A 10,178-nucleotide genomic window follows, 5' to 3' on the forward strand; every position below is an offset into this window, starting at 1 on the left:
CTTCTCAGATATGACACAAGCACAAGGGAGACCATATGTTTTCACATTTGCACAACCACACTTTGAGTTGTCGGAACCGACATTAGAAGCTCATCTGGCTTCATGAAAAATATAGTTCAGAGCTGCCCGAGACAAGCATGAGTAGACTCAACTCGGTTTATTGTTGTATTTCCGAGATGTATAACTTCATCGGTCCAAGTACAAATAAGCTTCTCCTTTACCTGATAGAGTATTGTGCTTTCGTCATATTTCACTAGATTGGGATATTTTGCGCAAACATTCCTGAATTGTAAAACAACATTAGTGTATAGCTCTTTTAGAGATGCATTTACTATCACATTCCATGTATCTATAATTTCCTCCACAATAACGTCCACCTTGATCAGTTTTCCATCTTCACGTGCAATATGTTTTGTCCCCACTGCCAGTTTAACCCGACTTCTCATGTTTTTAGTAATATGGTACTTACATAGTAAGGCGTAAGAAGTAGGAAATACAGTTGCAACTGAATTCATTAATGTTGTATCTCGGTCGATAACAATAACTTTCGGCATAAATTTTTGATCCTTCAACACTGACCTACAAACATCTAAAGCCCATGCAAAGTTGTACTCTTTTTCGCACTCTAGAAATGTAAATCCAACATAATATGTCTTCTCAGTCAACGTAACACCAACAATTTCCAACAACGGAAGCCTGTACCTGTTGGTCTTATACGTTGAATCAATTATGAGCACGGTGGGAAACGTTATGAACAATTTAATGGATTCTGGATGCGTCCAATAAATATCTCTTACCGTAACTCCATCATCACCTCGTCGGTGCCTACAAACATAATTGTTTTCGTCTAGAAGTTTCATGAGGTGCTGCATCTTGGTTCGACCCCCCTAAGCGCTAATTTAGATTGATAACACCAATTGTAAACTTGCTTGTTATTTGATGTATTCCCGGTTCTTTTGCACTTCAAGGTTGCAATAATATTTTTGGGCGGTACTAAGCTCAAAGTCATGTCAGAAACACATGTCTTCTCACCTGGAAGAAGTTGACATGCAATCGGATGACCGACCAACTTTTGACTTAGATCATGGTTGTGTAAACCACATAACACATTAAATCTCCATTTTTTATTTTCCAAATGACAACCACGCAACTTAAACGGGCATTCATATTTTCTTGAACCGGTGTCGTCGCATTTCAATTTTTGGATACGACGAATATATTTCCCACTTCTTTCGCATGTCAAAGTCACAAATGTATTTCTTCTAGACGTACCATTAACGGACCTTCCAATCACAACACCATATCCTAGTTCCATTGTCTTGTGCGAATCCAATGCTTCATGTCGTCACGTAATTCAAACTCTTTTCCATTTTCAAAATGCTCTCGAATGTCTACCACCTTTGTTACGATAAGAGATATGAGAGGTGGAACAACTTGAGATAATTGATGTTTGAGAATGTTATCGGGATGCATCATACCTAATATAATAGATAACATAATCATCAATTCAGCTGGAAAATAAACACAAACAGAAAATCAGAAATGAACTTCAGATTTTGTTCAACTGCAAATCGGAAATATATCTCTGGTTATCGCGTAACCTATTTTTAAATTCAAAAACATCATAAAGTATGGAATGAGGATTAAATAGAATAAACTTTACCTTAAATTTAACTTCTTTGAGTTCCTTTTGATATGATGAACCACAAAAAAAATGAAGATTTTGAGTGAAAAAAATGGATTGAGTAGGGAAGGGTTTTTGAGAGGTTTAATGGAAATTTTGAGAAATGATATGATCAAAAGGTGACCTTGTTGGTTATTGTTTTGGGCTATATATAGTTGCCATAATATCGGAAGTATACTTCCGGTTATATATAAATTAGAAAGGTGACAGAAATTCCTGATATACTAACCGGGGTTATATTTCCAGTACTAAACCGGAGATATATCTCCGGAACATCGTACTCTCCCCCAACCTAATAGTCGATTTTTAGACAAATAACCAATGATTCAGGTCCGGCTTAATTAATTATTTATGAATAAAAATAGAAATTAAAAGAAAAAAGTTCCCTTAAAACAAAACAATGTAATCTCCGCCGAATTCGACCACAGACTACGGTTGCTCTGCTGGCGTATCCTCTCCGCCGAATCCGATCGGAGGTCATATTTGTTTTGCTGAATTGAGTTTAGTGACCGCCATAGTTTGGTGAGTTGAGTTTTGCTGTTGTTCATATTTTAATTTTCTGGCTTAGTTTGGCGACCGCCATAGAATAGTTTGGTGGCCGCTTGCCCTTTTACTGATAATTCTTGGAATAGTTTGGTCACTTGGTGACCGCGATGCACTTATATATTCATATTTATAGTTCTAAAATTTGGTGAATACTGATAGACTAAGTCTTAGAATAGTTTGGTAACTGACTGCCATGCCTTTTTACTAATAATTCTTAGTAGTGCTCAACTGGTATAGGATCCACATATTGAGAGGCTAATTTTTTTAAGAGTTATATATTTATAGTTCTAAAATTTGATTATAATTCTTAGAAATATTTTGTTCACTTAATCTTAAAATATACAAAAATTTTGTATTTTTGTTTTAGTTTTATGGAGATTTAAAATACAATTTTTATTAAATACATTGACTTAAAAATAAAGTTACTACAACTGATTAGAGATTAAAAAAATGCAAAAAAAGGAAAATAAGAGACTAAAATTGCAATTAAACTATGAAAATATTTAGTTTTTTAAGTCTATATTAATTTCAATTTTGTTCAATAAATTAATTTAACTTCATAGTTTCTTTTTCTAGATCGTTAAATGTTAGAGATGAGGAGATTTTTGTTTCCTAGAACAAGTATTAAGAATGTGAATGTTGTGCAACCGGAAGCCGAAGTAGAAGAAACACCACCTAATGTGGCCAATGAGTTTAATCCAAATGAGATTGTGCGTGATCTAGGATGTAAGAAACAAATTCATGAGTATGCTCCGGATATTCAAGACCAAGTAAGGAGGGCATATATATTAAAGGGTCCAACGCAACCAGTTTTAGCAAGATTTCCTCGTACTCAATTTGGGAAGTATTCAAGAGCATTTTGTAAAGAATGGTATAAGAATTATACATGGATTGAATACAGTGAGTCGAAGGATGCAGTTTATTATTTCTATTATTTTCTCTTTAAGCCGCCCGGGAGGGCTAAACACTTTGGTTATAAATCTTTAACAAAGAGGAATTTAAAGATTGAAAGCATGCATATAAAGGCTTTAAATATCATATTGGTAGTCATGATAGTAAGCACAACTCATGTATGAAGAAGCACTATGACGATTATAATAATCAAAGACAATGTGTGACAAGTATCTTTGCTAGAGCAACTAGGGAAATCACAAGAATTGTATAAGATCCGTTTGACTTGTTCTTTAGATTGTACTAGATATCTCATAGCACAAGGCATTTCTTTTCGTGGCTATGATGAAAGCTCTACTTCTCTAAACAAGGGAAATTTTAAAGAGATGATGGATTGGGTAAAATCTAATGATGAAAAAGTGAAAGATGATTTTGATCGTGGTAAAAAAAATACATAATGACTTCCAATGACATTCAAAAGGAGTTTGCAACGTGTTGTGCAGATGAAGTTACCAAGGTGATTATGAAAGAGCTCGGTGATATACAATTCTCTATGTTTATTGATGAGTCATGTGATATATCTGTCAAAGAGCAAATGACGGTGACGTTGAGGTTAGTAGTTGTATTTTCCAATTTCTATTACATATTATTCTCCTTGCCTCCATTACTATGAGTTTGTTATTGTATTAAACTTGTAAATTTTGTTCAAAATTAGATGAATACATTTGATTTTATATTTATATTTCTAGGTTCTTGAACATCAAAGGGAAAATTGGGGAACAATTTATTGCTCTAGATCATGTCAAATATACTACATCTGTGGCACTAAAGGATTCTCTTTATGGTATTATTGATCGTCACACATTATCTATTTCAAAGGTACGAGGGTAAGGATATGATGGGGCTTCAAATATGAGAGGTGAATTTAATGGTTTACAAAGAAATGTTCTAGATGAAAACCCTTATGCTTACTATGTCCATTGCTATGCTCACCATTAGCAATTGGTGGTTGTGTTTGTTGCTAGTGGTTACTCATCTATTCTTGATTTCTTTGAGTACATCTCCTTAATTGTAACCTCAATAAGTGCATCTTGCAAGAGAAGAGATGCTTTGACGGAGGCACAACACCAAGATATTTTGAATTGACTTGAGAGTGGTGAGATATCTCAAGAAAAGGGTTTGCACCAATAATCTATTCTCGCTAGACTCAGGGATACTAGATGGGATTCACATTATACTACCTTGATTCATTTAGATCAGATGTGGTCCTCCATGTTAGATGTGCTTAGTATTGATGAAGATGGACGTGGACCATCTCAAGCTGTGGAATTTATCGGCTGCAACAAGTATTTTTATCAAGAAACTTATACTTAATATGACTAATCTTTCCATATTTCCAATATCTCATACCCGATTCATTATTTTTCTTCATATAAGACTTTCCTCTAGCAACCAACACTGAGTTTGATGAAGTATTATCCTCACCTTTCAATCTTCTTTCTTCCAAAATAATTTTACTAGCAACTTCATCAAAACTCAAAGTTTCCTTCTCATATATCAAAACAAGTTTAATATGTTCATATGAAGATGGAATAGACCATACGAGTCTCAAAGATTTATCTTAATCTTCAACCCTAACTCCAGTAGTTTCTTATTCGGAAACAATACCATTGAAAATACTTAGATGATCATATATTTTTGTATGTTCATACATACGAAACTATGAAACTGTTCCTTCTAAAGGTGCAAAGAAACACAAGAAAATGGGGATTTGAATTGACTAGATCAAAACTTTTTTGCAACCTAAGAACACAAACAACTAAGATGCAATAATAATAAAAGACACAAGGATTTTATTATGGTTCACTGTTAGCGAAGCTATCTCTAGTCCACCCGCTAAGATGATTTTGCCTCTCAATAAGGACTTAATCCACTAATCAAAACTTTGATTACTGTTGAAGCGGTAAAGCGGGAAGCAACAAAAGTTTTGGAAGTATTTATCCGGGAATTTATCATGTCCACAAAGATTAGTGCTATCGAACTGCCGTTCAACAGTTTCCGCAATTATGAGTTTGGATTGAATTTGTTAAAGATAAAAATGGAAAAGTATAATATATGAACATAAAAAGAATTCATTCTTGATAGAGAATAACTTATCTGGTTTGAATCTAAACTACTCCTCACAAACTTAAATTTATCACTTCGTCGTACTCAATCTACAATACTCATCAGAATCACCACATATCCCTCACATCAATGTCCATTTCTGCAACACTGACGAGAGTTCAACTATATTGCTCTTTCGACGATGTCTCAACCGATCGAACAACACAGAGACATTAAACTTAGATATTTTGTGGATGTTAACCCCAATCCTATGTCTAGAATCTAGAACTAACAGGTATTCTCCTAATCAAGATTTATGATGCCTATTTCTACAACAATACAAATACAAAGCATTTAAGCAAAAAGATCAAGGAAACACCGATTAAGATTTGTAAAACAAACTTTATACAACTTGTAGAAAGAGTAACAAACATACATAAGTTTAGAGTAAACTTACAAACAAACCCAACAAAAGTGGTTACAAAGAGAAGAGGAGGAGAAGAAAACCAAATCTTTCGTGGTGTCAATCACGAGCATTGAAGCTTCGACTTCGGATCATCCGATTACAACCTTCAATGGTGTTTTCTAAGCTATCTAGACCAAAAAATGAAGGTTTGATGGATTGGGAACAAATACCCCAAAACCATCAGACATTCCTTTATTCTCCTAGCTTCCTCTAGGACAAATTTAATAGTGGTCAGCCTTCCCTCTATATCGTGATAGGTTACATTCAAATGGGCCAGTTGACGCCACCCTGTCTAGTTTCTCTAAGAAGAATTTCCCAAGGATATATTTAAAGACACTTTTACAAGGATTATCAGGAAGTTAAGGATTGCCTTTTTTCGCTTGTTCCTTCTCCAATTGCTACTGTCATATTTGTCACTCCTCGAGGGCGAGTCATCGAATAATAGAAAGCTAACACATCCCCCCCTTTATACGGATTCAGATCTGCTTGTTGGATACCTTACAGTTCCAACGTGTCTAGGATTAACTCGAGAGATGGATTGAAGATCTTGGAAATGATTATGGTATTTATCTTCTCTACTTCTTCTGCCTCTAATAGAGATTTGATTCCAAATCGATATTGATCTAATAATGGAATTCCGCAGGAACCATGAGTCGATTCCTATAGACGACACCAATGTCCCGTTTAAGATTTCAAATTGAATACATTTGATGAACCAATGATCTTGAATAGGTGGTATTGATCCCTAATACATCGACACATAGTAAACCTGCAGGGCTAGCACTCCAACGCTCAAGTCAATTCAAAATTCAAATAAAATGTACTAAAAAGTGGAGATCAGAGAATGTACATTATTTTCTAAGTGAACTGATTTTTATGGGCCCGTTTGTTTTGGCTTTTTTTAAAAATGATTTTTATAGTGTTACATAATTTTGTGAAAAAATATTTTACAAAGAAATTTTTTATAAAAGCTTCAAATAAAAATCTTGTTTGAATAGTTATTCTAAAAATTTAATTTTAGGTATTTTATTTATTTATGGGGAAAAAATTTGGATATCAAAATTTCAAAAAATCACTTAATTTTGAAGCTATTTCAAATAGATTTTCATAAAAATCATTTTTGAAATACAACTTTTTGAAAAAATTGCAATTTTTACAAAGTTTGAATCTTCAATAATGTATGTTTATGTTATAGGATGTCAAAATTAGTGTTTCATTTTAGAAAAAACGAATATAAAAAAAGTTGTAATATTTTGAAAATTGGTTTTGGAAAATCTATTTTCAAAAATATAAAGAAAAAATCTATTTTTCTAAAGCTGAAACAAACAGACCCTATACCTTAGATCAAATGAAATGAATTTGAATTGAAGTGGGCTTCAGTTGGACTTTTGGCTAGGTCAGAACAAATAATAACTATAGTAATAAGCATAAATTGGTAAAATTTCTATTTTCATTTTCATTTATTACAATTTTTTAAATTTGTGCTAAAGTATCACATATGACACTTATTTTAGGACTAAGAGAGTAATAAAAAAGTAAATTTTGTTAAAATAATATTATATAAAAAATTATTCAAATCAATTTTTTACTTGAAACTATCTTATTGATTTGTTAAATAAATATTAATTTAAAAATAAAATAAAAGGCTCGCATATAAGTTAAATGAAGATGTGCAAGAATGATATAGAAAACATTAATGTTAAACAAAATTAGATATATCTAATTAATTAACTAATCATTTAAATTTTCTTACTTTTTGTTAGGCATCATTAAAATGGTTTGTGAAGCATTTATGGCAACATTAAAGTATTAGATTTTTTAAGCACTTACGGGAAATAAAAAAAAAAAATCAAATCTATATTTTAAAAAAAAAAATCAAATCTATATTTTCAAAAAAAAAAATCAAATCATTTAGCATTTTTTTTTCTGAATATAAGTAACTACTATCATCATTATCCATCATATAAACAAAATTTGTTGGATTGCTATTGCTCCGTTTTACTTTCTTAATTCTTGAAACCATACCTGGATATTTGTGCCGTCAAATCACACGTTCTGCTCAGAATGGAAAAACAACAACATCAAGAAATCACACTTGTCCCTTGGAATCATAGTGACTATGGTGGAATCAAGGAAATGGTTATAGATATTCTTGATATAATGGATGCTTTTGACCTAATTCCCATTTCTACATATGATAATTCTCACAGACAGCTGTTAAGAATGTCAGGAACGTGTTACATACAACATAGCCAAGAAGAAACAAGGTTGGAAGCAAATCAGAAACAACCTGAAATGAAAAGTCAGATTTATCATCAAAAGAAGGTGAATAAGAAGAGAAAGAATGAAGAGATGATGAGTCCAATCTTAGAGAAAAGAGAAATCAAAAGACCTAGATGGATGAATGACTATGTCTTCTATTAAGGAATCTTTGGTTAAATGATTCTCAGTTTTCACTTTTATGTATTTACATGAGTTTGTCATGTTACACTTGTGTAAAAGGTTATATGAAATGATAAAGAAAGTTTTATTTTGTGCATATGATAAGTAACAATTACTGTTTACTGTTTTTTTACATGTTTTAGTATTTCAAATTTCATCTATTTTCCGAGGAATAATTCTTGTTAAACATTATAATTAATTGCTCAATAGAGTTTTGTTGTAAACACTAAGAAATAATCATTGCAATTCATTGAGAGTTTTGAGAAGTACTAGGCCTTGACCTTATTGTGTAGTTACTCCTAGCAATCTTCTTTTGCTGAAATTTCTTCCTCGAATTTAGATTGAACTTTCTGAAAACCATCTTCATCAAGATTTTTAGTATTCTGTTCACTAACTCCTATCCCATGCCTTACTTGCTTCATATCCATAAGTCAATGAAAAATATAAAATCTAACGATATTATTAATATGATGATTAAAAAAATATATAGTGGTGTCTTGAAATATCTTGTGTACATAGTAACATTCATTTCAGAAAATAGATTGAAAAAAATAAAAAACATGTAATATTACTAGTCAATCGTTATATGCATAAAATAAAACTCTGTTTAGCATTTGATATAACCTAGTATACAAGTGCAACATGATTAGGGTGTTTGCAGTGCGGTTTAGGTGATTTCGACGTTAAAAATTATCTGAACCGCATTAAAAAAATGTACGGTTCGGTTTGGTTCAGTTGACTTTTGAAAATAAAATCGAGCGAAACCAAATCAAACTGGCGCGGTTTGAGTTGGTTCAGTTTTTTACAAGAAAATTATTGAGCCATGTACACACATATAGAAAATATAATTTAGTGTTTTATCATTCATATATCACCATAAAAAAGTTTATAATTGTCAAAATAAATTTAAAATTTGATACATAAAATATAAGTATATCTTAAGTCTAAAGAATGATATACATGAAATTGTAATCTTAAATAAATATCATACAAAGAATATGATAATTTTTTTTTATTAATATATTATTTATAAATGAATAATAGTTTATTTTTTGTTGATATATAAATTAAAATAAATATTTGGATTGGTATAGTTTGGTTTGCAAAATACAAAGCACAAACCCAACCGAATCGTGCAGTTCTGTAAAAAAATAGCCCAAATACATCCGAGCCAAATTCGGTTTGGTTCGTTTTGGTTTTGCGGTTTTCAATTGGACCGGTTTGGTTTTGAACACTCCTAAACACGGCAAACTCGTGTAAATACATAAACTACAAAACTGAGAATCATTTCACCAAAGAGTTGTTAATAGAAGACATAATCATTCATCCATCTAGGCCTTTCGATTTTTCTTTTCTCTAATGTTGGACTCATCTCTTCTTATTCTTTCTCTTCTTATTATTTATCTTCATTTATGTGATGTAAATGATCAACCTCGCGTATATAGTATTTTAGTCTTCATTCGTTTCGGAACCAAAAATGTGTAGAGTCGCGAAAGTTGCGATGAAGGAAAGCTTCTGATACGATCGAGTGATGGTACCTGCAAGGTTAGCACTCCGACGGTTAAAGTCAGTATGTGAATGATGAGAGAGTATTTAAATTGTATTTCAAACTTGGTACCTTAAATGGTGTCATCCTGTATATAAAGGGAAGAGAAATTATTGTCGCGCTACTTTCCCGGCGTGGAATGTGGATGACCATTGGAAGAGTTAGAGGTACATATCTCCTGCTTCCAAATCTATGATGGTCCAATGGTCTGTAAAAGATTCAAGAAGTTTAGCAGATACCTAATTTGACTAGGGAAATTCCTGTCTTATGGTGGTCGGATCCATTGAGGCATGGCCGGATTGAAATGGGTATGACCGACTTGAAATATATGCCAATAATAGAAGTTTGTCAAAAAGGAAGTAGCAATATCATATACTCCAAGGACATACTCTCTAGTCCCTAATCTATATCCCCCACCATATGGGTTTCAACATTTAACTTGATAATCAATTCTTCCGAAAGCAAGAACCTATCCAAGGAAGATGGAGTTGATTGAT

Source organism: Vicia villosa, unplaced genomic scaffold, assembly GCF_029867415.1.
Source record: "Vicia villosa cultivar HV-30 ecotype Madison, WI unplaced genomic scaffold, Vvil1.0 ctg.000121F_1_1, whole genome shotgun sequence".
Classification (NCBI taxonomy): Eukaryota; Viridiplantae; Streptophyta; class Magnoliopsida; order Fabales; family Fabaceae; genus Vicia; species Vicia villosa.